The sequence below is a fragment of the Hylobates moloch genome, unplaced genomic scaffold (assembly GCF_009828535.3).
Source record: "Hylobates moloch isolate HMO894 unplaced genomic scaffold, HMol_V3 SCAFFOLD_21, whole genome shotgun sequence".
Lineage (NCBI taxonomy): Eukaryota > Metazoa > Chordata > Mammalia > Primates > Hylobatidae > Hylobates > Hylobates moloch.
Window position 1 is genome coordinate 36,849,875 of NW_026652296.1, and position 23,169 is coordinate 36,873,043.

General features: G+C 48.0%; 1 protein-coding gene across 5 annotated transcripts in view; it reads right to left on the reverse strand.

Annotated features, from left to right (window-relative positions):
• Positions 1 to 23,169, reverse strand: part of SYNDIG1 (synapse differentiation inducing 1) — a 195,684-nt gene that overhangs the window by 161,248 nt on the left and 11,267 nt on the right. The window contains exon 1 of one of the 5 annotated variants that reach the window (XM_032142054.2): positions 15,491 to 16,439. The exons of the other annotated variants lie outside the window; for them this stretch is intronic. The gene's annotated coding sequence lies outside the window, so the exon portion shown is untranslated. Of the gene's footprint in view, positions 1 to 15,490; positions 16,440 to 23,169 lie in introns of those variants that run through there. 5 annotated transcript variants of the gene reach the window in all.

The following is a 23,169-nucleotide window of genomic DNA, read 5'->3' on the forward strand; positions in this document are numbered from 1 at the left end:
GGCGGGTGCCTGTAGTCCCAGCTACTCGGGAGGCTGAGGCAGGAGAATGGCGTGAGTCTGGGAGGTGGAGCTTGCAGTGAGCCGAGATCATGCCACTGCACTACAGCCTGGGTGAAAGTGTAAGACTCCGTCTCAAAAAAAAAAAAAAAAACCCCTGCTCTCCCTGGGTCCCACAGATCTGCTTTGTAAGCAGCGATTCTCATTAAATGTCTTCAATCCAGTCATTCAACAAGTCATGCCCGAGTACGCACGCTGCAGCAGGTGCTGCTCTCAGTGCTGGGGGTGGCAGGGAAGCAGTCAGAAGAAGCCTGTGTTCTTGTGAAGCTCACACTTGACCTAAAGATGAGAGGCAGATCATGAGCTCAATGAGTGAGTTCTGCAGATAAGAGAGATGTAGAAAAGTTAGCACAGGGTCAGGAGGATTGGAGCGCCAGGGGGGCTGAGATCATGAGCTCAATAAATGAGTTCTGCAGATAAGAGTGGTGGAAAGCTAGCAAAGGGTCAGGGGGACTGGAGCTCTGGGGGGCTGGGAAGGCATTCCCAGTGGGGGCTTTTGGGGGATGACGCTCATTGCTTCTATGAGAACTCTGCATCCCATATCAGAGCAAAAGTAGACGAGCTTCTCCTAAGCCCCTGGTCTATTTTTACTGCGTGGACACTGTGAGTCATGCTGCTGATTGTGTCTCCTTCTCAGCACTGCTGCTGAGCACACAGCCAGCTCTAGACACCAAAATACATTTGGGGTACTCACCTCCCTCTTGGTGTGATCTCATTTTTCCTAATCTTTTTTCCTCCACCTTGTTAGGATCACCTGTGCATTTAGTTAGCTGGTTAGCCAATCCTGTTATATTGCCACCTGCCCGCCCTGCCTTGCGTGATAAGTACAGTGCAGAAGCAATGAATCCCCAGCTACATTTCCAGGCATCACAAGCTGCCTTCTGGCAGGGGACGCCTGCCTTCCCCCACAGTCCTCAGGAAGGAGCAATGGAGAAGAAAGAATGAGGGCACAGTCTGCTTCCCAAGCTCAGCTGAAGACCACTAAGCTTCTGAGACCCGGACTATGAATCTGTCCATTCATGCATCGCAGATAAAGGGCCCTTGAAACTTGGAAGTGTGATGGGCTTCATGCTATGACATCTTGAATGATGACTGAACATAACTGTGCCGAAGTTCATATCAAGTTAATTTACCAGAGTTTAAAGCAGAATTAACATAAATGCAAAGACAAAACTCCCGTGTCAGAGCTCTGCTTTCCAGACACGTCAGCAGGCACTGTATGAATCAGTACTGGCACTCTTCTCTTCTTCAGTGACCTTTGTATTTTATTTCCTTTAACAGAGAGGACAGCCCCAAGGCCTTCACACCATCCTAACCAGAAGCCAAATGGCAATGCACTTGGAGGGTGTGCATTTGATCCCGAAAAGCAAATTAGAATGTTCTTAACAAAGGTTTGAATGGGACATCCATGGAGTGACGCTAACTCTTAAAAGTCACTGAAATAGCTTGCTTAAAAGTCACTGAAATAGCTGCCAGGGTCAAATAAATGATTGTTTCAAAGTCATTCTTTCCCAGCACTCTGCAGGGAAGATTCACTGGTGAGGATTCTGAGAGATTCTGTCTCCCTGACATTCATTCCTGTCTGTGCCCGGGGTATGATTCATCCTGGAGAGGCCAGGACGATGCTCTGTGAATCAGAGCAGCATCGATGCACAGGCAGAGATGCTTCCCAAGAGACACTGCCTCCCACGTGACACACCAAGCCCTGCTCACCACTTGTCCTGGACAGGATTCACTTAGCGATGGGGAGAAAGCAGATGACGCAGAACAGGCCTGCTGCTTCCACAGGGCTATGACTCCTGCATCCAGGATGATGCTCAAGACCTCCCGGAAGCTGGCCCTGCAGCGAGGATCTGCGTGCACACGGTTCATTTGGGAGGTGGCTCCAGAAAGCACTGGGTAGGGGCAAGAAAGGTAGGGAACGGAAAGAAGGTGAGGGGTATGTGTGGTTAAGCCAGTTGCTGCTGCCAGTGGCTGGGGCTCAGCCCTGTGGGAACGTCTCGGGGACTGTGTAGGACACTGACTCACAGCTATCAGGACAGGGGCATCTGCCCAGCAATGTCCTGCCCGCCACTGGCCAAGGGCTGCTCGTGGGCCATTCGCTCTCGGCCCTTAGCTTGCGCTGGCATGGGCAGAGCAGTCTCCCCTTGCTGGAAAAGAATCCCCAGGAAGAAGCCCACAGGTGTCAACCAGAAGCAGCTTGGGGCCTGCAGAGGTGACTGCCCAGTGCGTACACCTGGGGCATCGGCCTTACTTGCTCTGATGCATAAAACTCTCCTGGATGAGACACCACAAGTGGGCGCTTCTTTAACTCTGTAAGACAGAGGCTAGTGCATGACAGATAAATAATATCGAAGCACAGAGACCAAGCACCTCACCATGAAATATGGCACAACCCCCTGTGACAACGACATTCTATTACTACCCCCATTTCCAGAAGACGGAACAGAGGTACAGAGAGGCAAAGTATGTCACTGACGGTCACACAGCTAATAAGTGGCAAGGCTGGAATCTGAACCCCGCCGGTGTGGCCTTGGGGCCTCTGTCACCAGTCCCTACTCTATACAGCTTCCCATCAGAAATGCAGCCACATGAACGGCTGGGCACAGCACAGCTCAGGGCCTGAAATAAGCTTGAAGGGTGATCAACGATATCCGTGAACTGGATTCACAGATTTGATCCATGGAATCCACTCCTGCTGCTCAGAGCACCTCACATGTGCTATCTTCGCTGTCATCTGGGGCTACTGCCCTGTGCATGCTGCAGAGGATATGGAAGCTACAGGTTCAACATTTAGGTCCCAGGAGAATCGCCATCTTCAAGAGTTTTAGTAGATTATAAGTAGAAGTACAATGTGCAAAGCAAAGCACACCCTACATATGTAAAGTACAAAATAACCTTTACGATATACAAAAATAGATGGAATGTGTAAATATGCTTTCTACATAGGTAGATAGATGATATCTACATAGGTAGATAAGTAGATAGGTAGATTTCTTTTCCTAAAAGCTTCAAATTATTTTAGTATGCTTGCCAGTTTGAGGAAATATCTTTTTTTCAAGTTGCATTTCTTGTGTTTTTTAGTGTTTACATGGTAGAGTTGGTCAGCTACCCCACTTCTGTTTTCAGTATTTCTTCACTAGTTAGAAAACTTTCCCTCAGGGCTCCCCCAGAGTTGTGCACACACCTTGTCAGCCTAAGATTATAAATGCAATTTATTTTGCTTTATGAGGAATGAATCTTCCACAGTACATGCTTCCAAATATAAATCCCACACTCTGTAGGGTCCTCCTTGGTCAGGCAGGTCGCTAATGTTCCAATGGACATGGCTGACAGGACCATCATTTTAAAAGCTGAGCTTTAACTAAGCACGTTGTGGAGCCAGACATGAGGTCAAGTCTAAAGAAGGATGCTGCGGTGTTTGCACACAGCAGTGCGCTTGGGTTTTATGATCTGTGACAAGCATGGCGCACATCACCTGAATTAAGACAGAGGCAAAAAAAGAAAGAAGAAGGAAGGAAGGAAGGAAGGAAGAAAAGAAAGAAAGAGAAAGAAAGAAAGAAAAGAAAGAAAGAAAGGAAATAAAGAAAGAAAGAAAGGAAAGGAAAGAAAGAAAGAAAGAAAGAAAGGAAAGAAAGAAAGAAAGAAAGAAAGAAAGAAAGAAAGAAAGAAAGAAAGAAAGAAAAAAGAATCTGCTTTTGTTTTCCAACTAGAAACAGCCAACTCTCTAAGTTGATACTGCAATGCCTGAACAGCCCAATGTTTTGTGGAAACTCATGGAAAAAGGATGAAAACAGCACTCGATAGAAAAGGACTCCATCCTTTCTTTGGCAGCATAGAAGGTATTTCTATTTTTTCTGCCATTTTCTATCAACGACTTCTGTGAATTACATTTATTCACTTTTAAAGAAACATAGGAGTCACATTTGGCATCATTTAGAATGCCATTTGAGAGATATACATGCATAAATCAAATATCACCATCACTGAGAGGACAAGGGATGCTAGCAAGTTCTGGTGCTTTTGTCGACACAGATGCACAGATACTGAGTCTGGAGTCTTTGGCAGCAAACCCACAGTCCGGACGCGGCTGGCTGGCTGGCTGTGGCCTTTTTTGGGTTCCCTTTCCGGATGCCCACCTTTGGGCCATTTCACTTCTCGCTAAATGAGGGGAGATGAGTGGGTACGGAGTGAGCGGTGATGGCACTTCTCAGTGCAGCTATTTGCATTAGAATCGTGAAAATTACTGGCATGATTTATAAGGCATCTATTACCCCACTCCCTTGGCTGATAATCAGGAATCAGCGTTACATATATTGATATGAACTATGTATAAAGATTTTCATTGTGTTGTATAGAATTTTTACATGATGGGGAAGTGCTCACTCCTGGCCTTATCAAGAATGCTTTTGCTTTCTTGCTTTCTCTCCCACCAGTAAGCAGCCTCTACCCGGGCAGGGCATGGAGAATGGCTGTTTGGACAGTTAGGTTCTTGGCAAAGCCGGTGAACCTGGACACGTACCGACTCAGTCCATACATGTCACTTCTAGTCCACATTAGTTGCCGAAGTGTTTATGCCATCATAGGTTGGCACATGTTGGTAGTTCTCTCGTGTTCACAGGTAAATGCCCTAATTGTCATTTATGGATGCATGCGGTGCAGCCTCGCCTGGGTAGCAGAGGGGGGCGGTGGTGAATATGAGTTAATTATCCTTTGACACTGCCGGAAATAACTGTGCCACTGGGCCTGAGAATGAGAACATAAAATCTCATGTCTGTTCCTCTTCTGACCCTCGTGGCTGAACTGGATCAGGAAAGACTCCCATCTTTCACTAGGCTGAAGCTCCCACCACTTTGGGAGGCTGAGGCGGTTGGATCACTTGATGTTAGGAGTTCGAGACCAGCCTTGGCCAACACGGTGAAACCCCGTGTCTACTAAAAATACAAAAATTACCTGGGCGTGATGCTGCACACCTGTAATCCTAGCTACTCGGGAGGCTGAGGCAGGAGAATCACTTGAACCTGGGAGGCAGAGTTTGCAGTGGGCCAAGATCGCGCCACTGCACTCCAGCCTGCACTCGCGACAGCGAGACTCTGTCTCAAAACAAACAAACAAACAAACAAACAAACAAACAAAACAGGAGACACTAGTGCCTACTGAGAGTCTACTGACTGGTGCAGCCACTGGGGAAAACAGTTCCTCAAAAAATGGAAACTCAAACTACCCTATGACCTGACAATCCTGCTTCTGGTTGTACTTCTGGATGCCGCACACCCGTGTTCCCTGCAGCATTCTTCATAACAGCCAAGGCACGGAAGCAGCCTAAGGGCCCACTGATAGACAAATGAAGGAAAAAAAGGTGGTGTACACACCACGGAACAGTGGTCAACCTTACCAAAGAGGGAAATCCTGATATCTGTGACGTGGACAAGCCTGAAGGACATTATGCTAAGTGGAACACGGCCGACACACAAGGACACATCTACATATATGACATGAGGAATCTAACATAGTTAAACTCACAGCAGCAGAGAGTGGAATGGTGGCTGCCAGGGGCAGGGAATGGGATATGGGAACAGGGAGGAGTTGGTCAAGAGGCACAAAATTTTGGTTATACAAAATGACAAAGTCCTAGCAAGCTACTGTGCAGCTCAGCGCCTATAGCTAACGTAGAAATTTAAAGGACAAAATTTTAAGCACTATATAATATATACTTACAATTTTGCTAAGAGGGCAGACCTTATGTTAAGTATTCTTATCACAAATACTACTACTAATAATAATAAATAAACAGGGTGGGAGGAAGCTTTTGGAAGTGATGAATAGTGATGAAGTGATGGCACAGAGTATGTTGATGACTTACTCTGTACACTGAGTACACTGAGGTCCAAACTCCTTAAGTTGCATACATTAAACATGCACAGCTTTTTGTGTGTCAATCAAACTTCAGTAAAGTCAGCTGATTTGTTTTTGTTTAAAGACTCTGCTGCTCACCTCTTCAGGGCCTGGGCTGTGAGATCAGCATGTGGGAAACCACCCTGGAATGAGGGCTGTGAGATTCTGGTGTTTAAATAACCTGCCAGTACCTTTGGCTGATGGTCAAGTCTGCTCTGTATGACAGCCTGTGTTGAGATTCCAGTGTAAGATCATGGGTCTGGACAATTCAGGTTGAAACAGCTGTTTACTGTCAGCACTTAGCCATTGTTTTCCATTCGTTCAGGCAGAAGTGGATCCACAGATCACACATAAAATCAGAATAGTGCATGATCTTCAAATACACTCTGGGGCCATGAGCTAAACTCTGCTCTTCAGCCCCTGTAGCTGACATTTTTCACCAGCTCCTGGTTTTTCTTTTTAACAGCAACGGGCCCCAGGGTTGCCTAGAAGCCCTTGTATCCACTTAACTGCGGGCAGAGACCCCAGGTTCCTGAAGAAATGCTGCTTTTCCATCTGTTCTTACCTCCCCTCTGTATGGCATGGGCAGTGCAGCGCACATAGAAGACTAGTCCAATCCCTTCCAAGACCCCAACTGTCCTGAAATCTAAGAAGCCCATTTGTGATTTAAAACAAATACTAAATTAAGAGAAACTGAGGCCGGGCACAGTGGCTTACACCTGTAATCCCAGGCCTTTGGGAGGCCAAGGTCGGCAGATCACTTGAGGCCAGGAGTTCAAGACCAGCCTGACCAACATGGTGAAACCCTATCTCTACTAAAAACACAAAAATTAGCCGGGCTTGGTGGCACACACCTGTAGTTCCAGCTACTCGGGTGGCTGAGGCACGAGAATTGCTTGAACTAGGAGGTGAAGGTTGCAGTGAGCCGAGGTCGCATCGCTGCACTCAGCCTGGGCAACACAGGGAGACCCTGTCTCAAGAAAAACAAAAACAAACAAACAAAAAAAAAAAGAAAGAAACAAAAGAAAAGAAAAAGAGAGAAGCAGAAAAAACTTACTTGATTCACAGGGCCTGGACATCAATCATCTCATTTCAAATATGTAAGAACAGAAGAAGAAAATTCTGATAACATTCTATCTCCTAAGAAAATATGAGCTAGCAATGAAATAGTAAATTAAGCAAATGGTGTTAGTGGTACTGTGAAAATATAAAACTCTAATAAGCCTACTAAGGCTGGATCTGGAAACTCAAAGGTACCAGGAGGATTTTGGGGGGAAAGGGGTAGAAATTGAGAATTAGAAATAGATAAAAATTACATCACTAAAGAAAAAATAAGGGTAAGAAAAATCTTAAATATTTAAAGTACAAAAGTGAAAGCAAACAGATCTTTTTTTCTCCCCCAACTCTGGGAATATTGTGTCAGGGGATATTGTGCTTTGGTGTCGGGATAAGCTTTACTGTGGATCTGGGAAAGGAAACTAGTATTTACCACACTGTGCTGTGTTTTTTCACATACGTTATCCCAAGTGATCACCTCACTAAGCCAAGTAGAAATGGATTATGATGCCCATTTTATAGATAAGAAAACAGATGTTCAGAAAAACAAAACAAAACAGTATCTTATCCTGCATTACAAACCTGGTCAGTAAGAGTTACACCCAGGTGTGCCCAACGCCAAAACCCACATTTATTCCACTATATAAACCCATGCTTTTAGAATCAAAAAGGATAAAATCTTAAGGAATTAAATTTAACAAAAGAAATGAAACATTTGTATGCTGAGAGCTACAAGACATCTCATTGGAATAAATCACAGAAGACCTAAATATATGGAGAGATATCCATGTTCATGAACTGGAAAACTGAGTATCATTAGAAGGCAACACTTCTCAAACTCAGCCATAGATTCAGTGCGGTCCCATCAGTGCCACAGCTGGTAGAACGGACAAGTGTATCCTCACGTTAACATTCACAGGGAAAAGCGAAGGATGGGTTCCCTCTCTTGCTGCTCCTGAAACACGCAGTCAACCCCAATTTTTAAAAACAGAAATATGCCAGGGCTTGGTGGCTCACGCCTGTAATCCCAGCACTTTGGGAGGCCGAGGCGGGCTGATCATGAGGTCAGGAGATCGAGACCATCCTGGCTAACACAGTGAAACCCTGTCTCTACTAAAAATAACAAAAACTTAGCCGGGCGTGGTGGTGGGCACCTGTAGTCCCAGCTACTCGGGAGGCTGAGGCAGGAGAATGGTGTGAACCCGGGAGGCGGAGCTTGCAGTGAGCCAAGATTGCGCCACTGCACTCCAGCCTGGGCGACAGAGTGAGACTCCGTCTCAAAAATAAATAAATAAATAAAATAAAAATAAAAACAAATAATAACTACCTCCATTTTCCAGGCAGCTCTCTTTGCCCGACATTTGGCCAGGGGGTTGGCCCACCTCACCAATGTGATCGCATGTGAGTCCTGTCAACTTTAGAGCTCAATTACTCTCGTTTTGTGCATGAAGAAAGTGAAGTCCTAGTCCTAGGACTTGATTCTTCTTCTGTCCAAATAAATCCCCAAGGCACTTTTTTAAGGGGATGTTCTCTGGCGTGTTTGTTCCAGCTATGCACATTGCTGTTGGGAGGCTGGGTTGTGAGTCAGCATCTCAGGGAAAGGTGGATCATCACAGCCGCCCTCCTGGTCCCAGACCACAGGCCACATTCCCAGCCTCGCTGCCATTGCATGATAGAGAATCCGTCAGCTCGGGGAACTGGATGAAGCGGGCTGGGACTATAACTGGGGTGATGCCTGAGGGATAAACTGGGGTGGGGGTAGCCTTGGATAAGTGTCATGTGCAGCGAATGGGGAGGTGACCCTCTAAAAGTGGCCAAGTGGCTGGCCTCCAGCAAGCCAGGGGCAGACCAGAGGGCAGGTCAGAAGTGAGCTGAGGGCCTGGAGGGTAGTCCTGTCTTCTGAAACAGCTGACAAGAAATCCACCCTCCCATCTGATGTCCCTGAGAATGTCATAAAAGTAGGTCACGAAGTTTAAGTGGCAAATCCCACCCTAGTAGAGGAACATGGACATTGTACTGCATCGTATCCTTGTCTTAGTTTAAATTTACAGTGTTAAGCGTAATAAATACAGCTGTCAATGACCATGACTACCGCAGATGCATTAGTGACTGCTCTTGTAACTGAGTTCTACCTTTTTAACTGACCAGGGCACGGTTATAGAATGAATGAGAACCCAGGACCTGGACAGAGGCAGCAGGAGTCATTCCTGACAGAGGGTCCTACATTAATGCAAAAACTCAGAGGGCTGAGGAGGCCCTGCACCCTGCCAGGGCACCAAGGGCATTTCTGGGCCTCCCTCAGAGGGGAAGAAGGCCACCAGGTCCTCTCTCAGGACGTGGGGAAGGCTGGAGGTGCCTGTCACATCTGAGGTCCCCGAAGCCAGCACAGCAGGGGTTCCTCTGGGCAGTCAGGCCAGCCTTCTGCAGGGCAAAGGGACAGGGTGAGTAGGGTGGCTCCTCAGGGCCCCGGTCCCTACTGCCACCAGTCCTGCCCACCCTCCCGGCCACGTTCACCTCTCCCGGGGTGGGGGGGGGGGGCCTGTTCCCTGCATCCTGTTCCTCCTCATCCCTTGGGGCTCAATTTCACAGATGTTTGGTGGCACCAGTCCCCCAGGAATGAGTGATGTCAGCACCAGGCACCCTGTCCGCTCACCCACCACTGCCTACGCCACTCTCTGTGACTTCAATGCCCACCCAACGTGCTAGCTTCTCGAGCTCGTCACGCCCCACTTCTATGATCTCTCCTGCTGCTCCTCCTGAACCGTCCACTCTCACAGTCACCCTTGGACCCGCCAGCTCCTCTAGCTATGTGGTTCTAAGGCCACTCTTCTCAGTATTCCTCCCTGTGCACGCCCCCAGCAGCTTCCCTGACACTGTGCGCTCAATCCTCCATCCTTCACTATCTTCCCTTACACCACGAGTCCCACACATGCTGCCCTGCTGTGCTGCCCAATCTGCACTCAGTGATCCAGTCCTCGGCCTTGCGTGCCGCCCCGCCCCCGGCCCTCTTCCCTGCCCTTGTACTTTGCTGGTGAAGCCTCTGCTGTGTTCAAACCCAGTTCTCTCCCAGATCCTCCCTCTCCATACCCAGCGAGCAGGGGTGTAGCTGGGATGCAACCAGCCGAGCTGCCAGAGCCAGGGATCTCAAAAGGCCAGTGTCCGCGACTCTGTCCCCAGCTTCCAGGACTGGGTCTTCTTCTCTGGGCCTCCACACGTTGGGATGACTCCAAGACCCTTCCTTTATCTTTTCTTCCTTCTCTCACTACCTACTGAGCTCGGCCAGCCCGGGGGCTCAGTGCTCTTCCAATGCTGGTGGTGCCTCCAGCACCCGGCCACGCCTCGCCTCTGAGCTTGCGGCTGCCCAGTGGTTCCCTGAGGGTGGGGGTAAAGCTCCTCACGCTACAGTGTCAAGACAGAGCTCTGCTCCTCCTCCACCACCCTCCACTGCTCACCAACTCCACTGAGCATTTGAGCACCTTCTAGGTGCTAAATTTCAGGCCCAGTTGACACAGCAGTGACAAAACCAGACAAAAACCCTCTCATGGAGCCTGCAACTCAAAACCCTCAAGGATATTTAATATCGGGGAAGATGTAGTTAAAACAAATCTACTTAAACCAGGAAGCAAACTTCACCACAGTGTGTGTACCTGCATGTGCGCATGTGTCCATGTGTGCATGTGGATGTGTGTGCCCGTGTGTGTACCTGTGTGTGCCCATGCATGTGTGTGTCCGTGCATGTCTGTGTGTGCCCACGTGTGTGCATGCATGTGTGTTTCCATGCCTGTGCGTGGATGTGTGTGCATGTGCATGTGTGTGTGTCCATGCATGTGGATGTGTGCACACGAGGGCCAGTTCAGCTTCATGCCAATAAAGGAAACCCACAACTAGGAAAGTGAGTTCATTTAGCTTTTAACATTATTTGGATTATAATTATAAGTATGTGCTAACTGGAGTGAAAAATGATCAAGTGTCATTTAGGTTTGCTTGTGTAATTTTTCCAATGAAATTGACTTTGACAGAAACAGGAAAGAGAATGACTTATGCAGAAATATTCAAAGGTTTCCCTAAATTTTCTGAGGGCATCTCAGTATTTTGATGGCCTTGAATTTCAATATCCCTTACCTGCCTGAAGCCTTGTAGATTTTCTCTTCTCCAGTCATTAGTGAAATTAGCACAACAGGATCATCCCCACCAATGCTTCAATCTCACACAAAGCCATGCCCAGCACTGTGTGCATCAGCACCTTGAATTCCTGCCACTTTGCAAAATGTGTCAGTTCTTTTGCTTAGAGGATTTGGCTTTCAGGTTGAAGGGCAGAGTGGGACTTTGGCTGGATGCAGGGAGAGGCAAGGCAAAGGGGAAGGAAGATGGAGAAAGGGGGATGGGTGTGCAGGTGGTAAGCTGGGTGCTGGGCCCCTCCCCTGGGCAGCCCTTTGGCCTTGGAGGCCTCTCACACTCCAGCAATGTAGTGGGGGAAGGAGGGGTGCAGGGGGTGGTTGTGGGGACTGCACTAAGGATCTAAGGACCCGACCTGAAGCTGCTCTTACACTGTCTCCCCAGCTCAGGGCTAGGCGAGGATTATGCAAACCTGGCTCAAGCCAGGCTCTGAAGAAAACAGAAGGCAGTGCTGTCCTTTATCCTGCAGGGGAGCCACTGTGAGGTTTTGTTTTTCCTTTGAAACTTGGAGGTTTACCAAAGTCTTTCCCAAGATAGATGATAATGCACATGTCCCCTGTGGTGGCCAGCAGCTGATCTCGAACCAGACAGCAGAGGCGGCGGGGCCGAGCCTACCCTCCTCATCTCCTAGCCACCCCTTATCAACTCTCGCTGAAGGCCAGGCTCAAGGGCTGCTTTCTGTGTTCACTGTGGCTACTTGGCAGAGCCCCAACCCTGACAAGAAACCAAAAGCCCACCAGAACAGTGAAAAGGGGTGGGCACATTCCAAGGGGGTGTGGATGGAGAAGGCTCTCCCCAGCGTCCCTGAGGTGCCTGGAGTTTCACTGTGGACACGGACGCGACAGGACGGGAGGATCTGTTCACACGGAGCCAGCCGGGGACCTCTTGGCTGGGTCACCTGTTAGTGGGGTCCTCTCAGCAGGCGTGTGCCTGGCTCTGCTTAGGGCACATGCCTGCTTCAGTCCTATTTTCATTCCTTCCACCTGTCTTCAGCACTTCTTGTTCTTGTATTTTTTTGGTTTTTGTTTTGTTTTGCTTTTGTTTACAGAGAGTACTTGCATTGAAGGAAAGGATCAGCTTCCTGATGGAAGGTCCTCGTTTTCCATTTTGTTTTCTTCCCAGAAAGTGCATGACACAAATCTTGATGTGCCCAGGAGCCCAGAGACTTGTGACTTAGTGAAATGTCTTCAAGCATAACCATACCTTTGATTTCCTCCAGATACTCCAAAGTGCTGTCAAGCTAGTGTCCTTTGCTGGTGTTACGGTTGGATTTTCTACTTTGCCATTTGACTGTAAGGTCAGTGTCAGTGTTGGGTCTGCATCTGGAAGCCACTGAGGGATGTACGTGTCACATACCCTGGCATCAGGAACGTGACGGACCTTGTCCTGGGTCTGCTATGGGGATGGTGACAAGGCAAATCCCTCCTGCAGCAGGGCATGCTGCTAACCCTGTGCACAGCTGTGCCCTGGGCCGGGCCCTGCACTATCAGAATCAGGAGCTAATAACACCAAGGCAATAGCATTTAAGGCTTGCCACTCTTTCATCTGCTGCACCTGTCAACCTACGGCAAGTGAACTGGCATTGTTCGGACATGACTGGCCCTGCAAAAAGACTCGAGCATCCTGTCCTCTCCTGGCTGCTCTCCCAGCCTGTACAGACCTCTGTTCTCCAGGGGCAACCCTTACTTTGCTTTATTAAGTATTCCACGAGTCACCACTTGTGCCTTCAAAGAATTCCCAAAATGGATTGCGGGTGACCTCACACTCACTGGAGCCAACCGGTTAGCATCTTAAGGACCGAGACAGTGGTGCTTGCTATTGAAACATACTTTCTGTATGTTTTACTATCAATCCCATAAGGGTTATTGCACGCCATGGCGCCTGTCCTTTCCTGGCCCTGGACTTCAGTGGCCAACCCTTACCTGCCACAGCAACCAGATGTATGAGGAGCTCCAGGGGCCATGACTCCAAGGCACCTCCCTACGTGGGCTCAGTACTGCCGCTGGGCTCTAAAATGTTGGCCCAGGCCTTCTCCTCTGGGATTTACTTCCTCCCTGGCTCCACCTTCACTCACAATGGTGCACATTTCCAGACTGTGGGGCTTGGCTTGCTGATTGGCATCTGCCTGCCCTCCTCTGTGCTGCCCGGGAGCCTGGTGCTTCCAGGTTCCTAGCAGAGCTTCACCTGCCATATGAAGGGCTCCGATCAGCCCATTCCCTGGTGCTAGCCTTGGCTAAGGCGCTGAGGCCCCACATAAGGAGTCCTAGCCACAGCTGTCATGCCGGCAAAGCTTCGTGACAATCCTGCTGGGCACTGCACATCTCTCATCCAGGTAATTGCCCTGACGACACCATGGAGGGGTAACTGGTGTGCTCGCTTCATTCATAAGGAAACTGAGGCACAGAGAAGTTGAACGATCTCCCAAGGGCTGGGGCGAGCCAGCGTCCAAGCCCGGGCACATTGGCAGCAGAGCCTCAGACACAGCCTTCTTTATGCCCAGCCCCTTCCACTGCCCGCTCCAGCCCCAAACCACCTTTCCCATGAGGACTGTGACTTGGTTTCCCCTCCTCTGGGCCTCTCTTCATTTCCAAACTGCCACGAGCAAATCCCATCCTCGTGGGCTCATAGGCAAGGCATAACTGCTATTTTAGGTGAAATAGCTCTCTATAAATAAAAATCAAGAAGCCGCAAAGACGAGCTTTACATAAAGTACTCTGGGAACTGTCATCTGCGTGTTCCTCATTCAGGCCTGGAAACACACTGATCCCTCCACGACAAACCAGACCCCGCAGAGGCACTCCCCTGGGCCTTCTGCCCTGCCCCTGTCACTGCCCAGAGCGTGCAGATGGAACAGGAAAGGGTGCGGGGCCCCAAAGGTATCCTGGAGGGTGCCTCTCTGGCCCCTGTCCCTGGCTGCACACTCCCCTGCCTTTCTCTTCTGTTATTTGTGGGAGCAGATGTGGTGGATTCAGCTCGGGGGCCACACACAGATGGCATGCCTCACCCTCACCAGATGAATCTGGGGCTCCGATGCACTGCAGCACCGGTGGCCAGGCCTGCTTGGTGACGACACAAAACAGCCCACAGGGCTTCTTAACGCACTCCAGTGGCTGTGGTCAGAACTTCTCGTTCTTGACTTGGTGCTCAAGTCTGTCCCTGAACCACACACTGTCCTTTGGCTTGAGGCCCCTGGCTCCCCAGTGGCAACTCCCTCCTCCCTCCATGCCGCAGTGACATTCACAGAGGTGGGAGGTTACTGTTCAGGGGATAAGTGTGTCTGTGTGTGCATTTCTGTGTCCATGTAAGTGTGTGGTGAATGTATCTGTTTAACATGTGTGTGTGCATTCATGTATGTGTCTGTGTGTGGTCATATGACTGTGGTGTGTGCCTGTGTCTGTGCCTGTCCCTGTGAGCATGCGTGTACGTGCATGTGTGTGTGCATGTATCTGTGTCTGTGTCCATGTGTCTGTGTGTCCATGCATGTATGTGTCTGTGTGCATGTGTCTGTGTGTGTGCATGTATCTATGTGGCTGTGTGTCCATGTGTCTGTGTGCACATGTATCTGTATCTATGACCATGTATCTGTGTGTGCATGCATGCATCTTGTGTGTGTGTGTGCATGCATCTATATCTGTGTGTCCATGTGTCTGTGTGTGCCTGCATGTGACTGTGCCTGTCCCTGTGAGCACGTGTGCATGCATGTGTGTCTGTGTGTGTGCAGGTATCTATGTGTCGGTGTGCATGCATGTGTCTGTGTCCATGTGAGTGTACGTGTGCATGTATGTGTCTGTGTGCCCCCATGAGTGTGTGTGTGCGCATGCATACAGATGGGAAGGTGGCCTCCACATTTCTAGAACAGTGCCTTCTAAAAGCACTGGATGTTCAGTTCTGGGTCAGGACACCTGCAGGAATCTCAGCCTCCACATGAGCTTAGACTTGTCAAGACCAAGGCACAGGGCTCAGCCACAGTGGGGAGATGATGACTAACAGGGGAAGAGGCTTTTCACATAGAACAGGAGGAAAATCCTGACCCCAGGACCAATGCCCCATTCCAGAGCTGTGGAGCGAGGCGTGTCCCTTTCCTCCGAGCACCCGGGCATGCTCTGGCACCAGGCCTGGCATTAAAGACATCAGCACATACTGGAGAGGTGTTTCAGCTGAGCGTCCAGGCAGGAAGTGTATTCCATATTTAACTTCTGTCCTGTGAAACACTCACACCTTGGTCCCACTTAGCTCATCGATGAGACACCGTGGGCCTGCCTGGGGTATAGAGTTCTTGGCAAAGGCTGAACAAACGAGGACTCACCTTTCTTGGGCAAGAGCTAATGTGATGCCCGGGGACGGCTCCTCTGGTGTCCACACCCTCTGGCTCCGGCAGGACAAAAGAATTCTGTCCTTCATCAGTTTGTGCCTGGAGCCTGCAGAAGGGCTTGAAGCGGATGAGCTGTTCCCTCTGCTCCCCACTCTGGGGCTTGTCCAGCTGGTCTACCATTGTTGTCGGCACACCACCAGGTAGTGAGAGCTACAGTGAGTTACAAACAGACGTGGAGCACTGAAGAGACGCGGGGACACCCCACAAGGCACTGTGCGAAGCACTTTGTATGTGTGCACAAATGGGAAATGTCTGTTTGGCTCTCATGTCTGGTTCATTGTGAATGCAGTGCCTCGCATGGTGCCTTGCCTTTTACCAGGGCCAGGATCCCAGCTGAATTATTTCCCACATTTCCTCTCTGCAGGAGCAATAAATGACCAGCTGAATTCCCTTCCAACATTTACTCAAGGGCTATACTGTTGAGTTGAGTGTAAATATAGAGTATTATGCAGAGATATTTCTCGTCCATTTTTTTCTAGCCATGTGTTATTATTTGCTGTGTAACCAACCACCCTAAGACTTGGTGGGTTAAAATGGAGTCATCTCATTTTCTGGGTTGGCAGGTGAAGCTGCGCTGGGATGCTTGATTCTTGGCTGGTCTCTCGTGGGGTCACTGATGAAGCCGCAGTCAGCTGGAGTAGATCGGCACACTACAGCCTCACGGACGTGTTTGGACAGCTGCTGGCTGCACCACCTCAGAATGGGTCCATCGCCACTTTCGCTTCCTTGTAGTACTCCAAGCCAGTTATGGGGTCAGTCCAGATCCAGATCCCAGGACCTCCTCTTCTTGACGGGAGCTGTGGCAATATCACAGTGCCAAGGGCTGGGCTGTGTGTAGCAGGATGAGAGGAAGTGTTGCAGCCCCTGTTACAAACACATCACATGGGGCCAAATATTCCAGAAGGAAGGAAAATTAGCATGCATAGATGCATACTTATACACACACATATACATGTACACATACACACCTGTGTGCACGTTGGGGGGCATTTCCATGTGGACATGGATTCATTTATTTAGTGCCACTGCATGAAAAAAGTGCGCTGGACCCTTTGCAAGGCATTACCTCACATTCTTGAGATAATACAACTCATCTCTCACTTAGAGATGGAGGAACCAGAGCAGATAACTCAGCATGGCCACAGGGCTGTAAGGGACAGAGCTGGCATCTGGACCATCATCCCTTGTGAGCCTGGGCTCTTGCAACACTCACCTCAGTAAACCCAGAAGCACAGCAGTTGCCAACTACAGCACTGATTTTCTACCTCCAAATGTTTAAATAAAAGGATGGTAAAAATTTGTTTTTTATTATATTGTTACATAAGACAAATTTTAAGCATATTATATTTCTTGACCCAAAATCCAGGTTATATAAGTTTACTTAAGGCAAATTAAACCATAAGTGAAAGTCTGCAAGCTCTGTGTTGCTAGCCTCTCCAGCTGAAGCCATTTCTTCCCTCCCGTGGCCCAGCCAGGGACAACTACTCCCAAATACCCCCCACCCCACATCCACCGACCCTCTCCCCCAACCTTGGCCCATGATTCCCTGGCTGCTGAAAGCGTGTCCTGCGGGCTAGTAGCACTGTCATCACTGGCACTTGTTAGAAATGCAGACTCTCGGCTGGGCACAGCGGCTCATACCTGTAATCCCAGAACTTTGGGAGGCTGAGGCAGGTGGATCACGAGGTCAGGAGATCGAGACCATCCTGGCCAACATGGTGAAACCCGGTCTCTACTAAAAATACAAAAATGAGCTGGGTGTGTTGGCGCACACCTGTAGTCCCAGATACTCAGGAGGGTGAGGCAGGAGAATTGCTTGAACCTGGGAGGTGGAGGTTTCTGGGAACGGAGATAGTGCCACGGCACTCCAGCCTGGTGACAGAGCGAGACTCCATCACAAAAAAACAAAAACAAACAAACAAAAATTAAATAAATAAATAAATAAATAAATGAAAGAAAGAAAAAAGAAATGAAGACTCTCGGGTTCCAGCGACCCACTGGATCAGAGCTCGCATGCCTGCAAATCCCCAGGTGTTGCATGCATGCATTAGAGTTTGAGGAATGGTGCTTGAACAGATATTTCAGTAAGCAAAACTGATTCAGCTGTGCTTTAATATTATAGACTAAACTCAATTTTTGGTCTTTACATTATTTGTGTATAAACCAATTGTTAAATATCCCCAGGTGAATCTAACATGCAGCAAAACTTGAGAACCACTCTGGACCTGTGCTACTCAAAGTCTACAGATCAGCAGCAATGGCATCAGCCCAGGGCCTCCACCTGGCTCCCCAGCCCAGGCATGGGGGTTGCCACCTCTCCAGCACCCACCCTGCCCTCTCTTGTGCCGTCCTGCCCACACGCCACACCCAACTTCACACCCACCAGCAAACCACTGACTGTTCTTTTGATTTCATAAATACACCCAGTCTTCCCTTCCCACACCTACCCTGTGATGTGGCCTTGGCACGCCTGTCAATGACAGCTGGGGTGACCCTCCCTGGCTGAGTGGGGGACCCACTGCTGGATGTCAGTCCTTCACCCTGCCCACCTTCACCTGGAAGCTGGAAGAGTTAAGTTCTCATTAAATCCTCACTTGTACCCCATACTTTCTTATTACCAAGGGTGGCCACGAGACACAGCTTGGGCCAAAGACGTCTCCTGGGGGGGTCTCTGTCCACCTTTCTCACTTCCTGCCTTGACCTCAGATGTGATATCGGGGACAGCAGCAGCCATCTGGGAGCCAGGAGGGAAAGGCCACAAGGACTACAGACATCCAGCTGCAACCGCACTGAGCTGCTGAGTCAGTAGCTCCTGCCTCCAGGTATGGAAACTCCATTGTTTAGCTCCTGAATAACACTCAGCCATGTTCGGTCTTCTGTCATTTGTTGCGGTACCATTTCTATGTTGTATACACACACTTGCTAAAAGGGCTCTTTCTTTAAAGGAGATATTACTGTACAAAATAAAGAAAAAAAGAAGGCAATAAAAAGCTGTTTCCAAATTATATCGAAATTAGCTTTGCCACTGATTTCTGCGTAAGTCTGGAGAAGTCACTAGATCTACAAGGACCTGAAACTTCCAAATTTTTCCCACTTTTCCTTTCTATCTTTTCAGTGAAAACATGGGAGAGAGATGGAATTGAAGAAAATTCCAAAGATCTATAATTTCCTTATGTAATGACAAATGCATCCATCTAATGGACAAAATTGTTGCTATCAATCTATGTCCCAGATTCTGCATTATGGACACAAGTATAGCACCACATTCTAGAAGATACTTTTAAAGAACAATTTGACACATGAAGAATACATACAGACATTGGAAAATAATTAAGACTATGTGTCTTAGTCTGTTTTGTGTTGCTATAACAGAATACCTGAGACTGGGTAATTTATAAAGGAAAGAGGTTTATTTAGCTCAGTTCTGTAGCTGAGGAGTTCAAGGCCGTGGCCCTGGATTCTGGTAAGGGCTTTTGTGCTGCATCATAACACGGAGAAGATGGTCAAAAGGGAAGTGTAAACACAGGGAAAGAGACCAAACAGAAGGAGGAACCCTGCTTTATGACAACCTGCTCTGCCTGGAGCGCTAATCCAGTTTCAAGGAAGAAAGAACTCACTACTTCAAGACTAGCACCAAGCCATTCATGGGGATCTGCCCCCATGACCCAAACCCCTCCCACTAGGCCCCACCTCCAAACACTGCCATATTGGGGATCAAATTTCAACATGAGTTTTGGTGGGAACAAATAATTCATACTCAAACCATAGCACTCTAGAAAATCCATATATTAAACAAATAGATCCAGATAAATTTCTGGTAAGAAAAGGCTCTACTTTTCATTATTTTGTGATCTAAAGACCTATTGTGTGTAGAGCAAGTAATTGGAGTATTTTGTTTTTTAGTATCTGTGTCAGATCATCGTTTCTAAAGGTGGACACAACACTACTTCCCATTCCACATCTATTCCTGGATATGGCCCTGATACTCCTCTCAGTGAAACGTGAGGTCTCTGCTCCCTCCCCTTGAACCCAGGTGGGCTTGAGACTCACCCTGAACAGAAGGAGTGTGGCCGCAGTGACGTGACCTGACCTCTGAGGCTAGGTCAGAAACGCTCATGCAACCTTTTACTAGAAAACTCAAACTGGAGCCTTGACCTTCCTTTTAAGAAATTTAATATCTCAAGGCTGCCATGCTGTGAGAAAGGCCAATATCGTTCATGTGGGGAGACCACGTGCAGCACCCCTGAGGTTACAGTTACCCGGATGACCCCCAGTAGCCCCAGGCCCCCACTCTTCTGGCTCCAGATATACTCTGACAGCACCTGCCTGAGAGAATGGGGCTGGACGCACCCGGCCGACCCCTCCAAAATTCCCAACCCTCAGCAGTTTTCATGCTATACATTTTGGGGCAATCTGGGCAGCAGTAGGTAGCCAGGACTGCGCTTGAATTCATCTGACCCCATCTGTTGTTTCTCGTGTGGATGCCTGGATCTCAGTAAACACCACTGATGCAGACTGAATTCTGAAGCACATCCAACTTCCACCTCCTAGGTGTGCGGAGACCTCTGTGACCTCTGCCCTATCCTGCACCCTCTGCTGAGAAGACCCCTTCTTTCTACTCCTCCAGGCTAGTCACTCTTTTGCATTCTGAGTCTTGGCTATATCTGGCCGCAGCCTCCCAGCTGGCCTGCCTGTATCGCCACTTGCACCGTGTCAAGCAAAGTGAGGCCTCGCACACTAGGCAGGGCCTCTGAACGCCCTTCTTCCATGAGGGACCAAAGCCTTTCATCTCTGTCTCTGGGGTCTGCCAAAAGGTCAAGCAAATGGCAAGTACTCAATACGTGGTGAATGAACTACTCTTGAAAACGTATCCACTGTTGTGGGGCTTAGAGCCAAGACTGTCAGCCGCAGGCAGGAGCATGCACACGCATGCTAGAGGAGACAGGCTTCCTCAGGCTGGGAGTCCTGAGTGGGAATGCGGAGCACGCTCTTTCAAGAGGCAGGGAGGTGCCCAGGGGAAGTACAGGAAGAGCAAACACTGGCTGAGCACATAATGTGTGCTAGGCTCTGGGCATAGGACGTGGGAACATAAAATATGATTAAGAAACAGATTTTCAGTCAAATGAGAGAGAGAACAAAATAATTTCTAAACTTTTGGGTTTTTTTTTTTTCCTAATCAAAACAGTAATCAAGGATCAAGTTGAAAATCAGAAAAGTACGTAACATGGGAAATGAAATCCACATGTAACCCCATGCCTGGAGCTACTCATGGTGGTACTGGCATCTCCTGCAGTCCCTTCCACACATGCACACCTTTCCTGCATGCGTGTGAGTGCCCACGGCTTGGACTCCTGCTGCATCACACTGCAACCCCAACGTGCATTGCATGCTTGACAAAGACACCATTCACTCAACTTCTAGGAGGCTCCAAGCTTTCCACTTCCCCCAAATCAGGTATGAATGTGAACGTGTAGCCAAAACACTACATCCAGAGCTCTGATTACTTCTGAAGGATAGATATGTGTTTAAATAGGTTTTTTAAATTGCAAAAACAACATGTTTATGTTTATGAACTCAAATCATACCAATGCATAGAAAATTAAAACCATGGAAGTTCCTATTTCCATTCTACTCTTCATGGTTACATACCATTAACAATGTGGAGAACAGCTTTCAAGAATTATCTGAATAAATATTTAAACTTCACTCCCAGAGAATAACATATTCACATACATGTTCAACATATTTTCCTCTAGCTTTCCATCCTTAGTAGTTTACCATGGACATTGATCCATGTAAATATATACCCAGCACAGCCCTGGCCAATGGGCAAGGGATGTAAAATAATTTAATCATTATTTTAAGAACATCATAATAGTTGCATCATATTTAACCATCCCCTTTTGATAGGCATTTAGTTTTTTTCTGACAGTTCATTACTTGAAGTCAAGATGCACATACTCTGCATGTATCTTAGAAATGTTTTAGTGGTTCTGTTATGGGGCCACGGATATAGGGGAAGGACCTCAGTGAACACTTCAGTGAAACTTTCAAGACAAGAGATTCAACCTCCCCAGTGATCCCAAAGGCTGCCTCAGGTGCCTTTACTGAGCAACTGGAATCTCTGAAGCTGGGCAATCATTTTGGAAAGATGTGTCTTCCCTAACTTTCATGTGCATTTTCATCATTACAGGTAAAGATACACGGCCGGGCATGGTGACTCACGCCTATAATCCCAGCACTTCGGGAGGCTGAGGCAGGTGCATCACAAGGTCAGGGGAGACAGAGGTTGCAGTGAGCAGATATCTCACCACTGCACTCCAGCCTGGGTGACAGAGTGAGACTCCATCTCAGAAACAACAACAACAAAAACCAAAAAAAAAAAAAAAAAAAACAAGTAAAAACGCACAAATGTTTTTCCATGTATTTATTTCTTAGTCATTTCCACTTCTTCTCACCTTTTTCTCCATGGCATGAGCTCAGTTTTTAATTAGGTTGTTTGTGTTTTCTTATTTGCTCTGTGAGGATTATTAAGCATTTGTTAATTTGTTGCAAATGTTTGTTTCCAGATAATTATATGCTTTCCAATTTTGTTTACAGTGCCTGTTGCATAGAATGTGTACATATATTTAATCTTTATCAATTTTTTTTCACTTGGGATTACTGGTAAGATGTTCAGGCTGAATTTATTCATGCTTCTAAAATATTTATTTATCAATGCTTTTTATATACATTCAGAACTTTTTATGAAATGGGGAGATACAAATTGACTTTATAGTCCAACTACCTACTTCCAAAGTGCTCCACGTTGACTAATTCAGCCCTCCCTGCCAGCTCCCACACATTCATTAGGCTCTTGGGGCTGGCATCCGTTTCAGAGCTCTCTGTCTGACCTACCTGTCTGCATGGCAGATTGAATATATGGTTCATAAATTCTTTCACACACCTCCCTTCAAAAGTGGGGTCTAATTTGCCTCCTTGATTCTGGGCTGGCTTAGAAACTTGCCTATAATCAACAGAATCCTGTGGCGCTAACCCAGAGTGGCTGTGGAGGTGGGTCAGGAGGGCATGCAGTCTTGACTGTGTTCACACTCACTTTTGGAGCAGAAGCCTCAGCATATGAAGTCTGGCTACCCTGACACCATGCTGGGAGGAAACCCAGGGAGAGGTCAGGTGTAGGTGCTCCTGGTCCAGGCTTCGAGTGAGCCAGCCTGGGCAAGGACTCCAGCCCCAGCCATGTGAGTCTTCCCAGCTGAGGCCCTAGGAGCCATAGAGCAGGGATAAGTCGTCCCCACTGTGCCCTTTCAAATTCCTGACCCACAGATCCATGAACACTGAGTTTTGGGGGCAGTCTGTTATGCAACAGTAGAAAATCAGAATTAGCCTGTTAACTACATGCCAGTAAGTAGAATCTTACATTTCCAATTAACGTAGTTTTTTTTTATTGTGGAAAAAAGAAAAACTCACACACAACATAAGATTTACATAATCATAACCATTTCTTAGTGTATAGTTCAGCAGTGCTAAATATATTGACATTGCTGTGCAAGGGTTCGCCAGAACTTTTTCATCTTGCACGTATGCAACTCTATACCCTTTAAACAATAACTCCC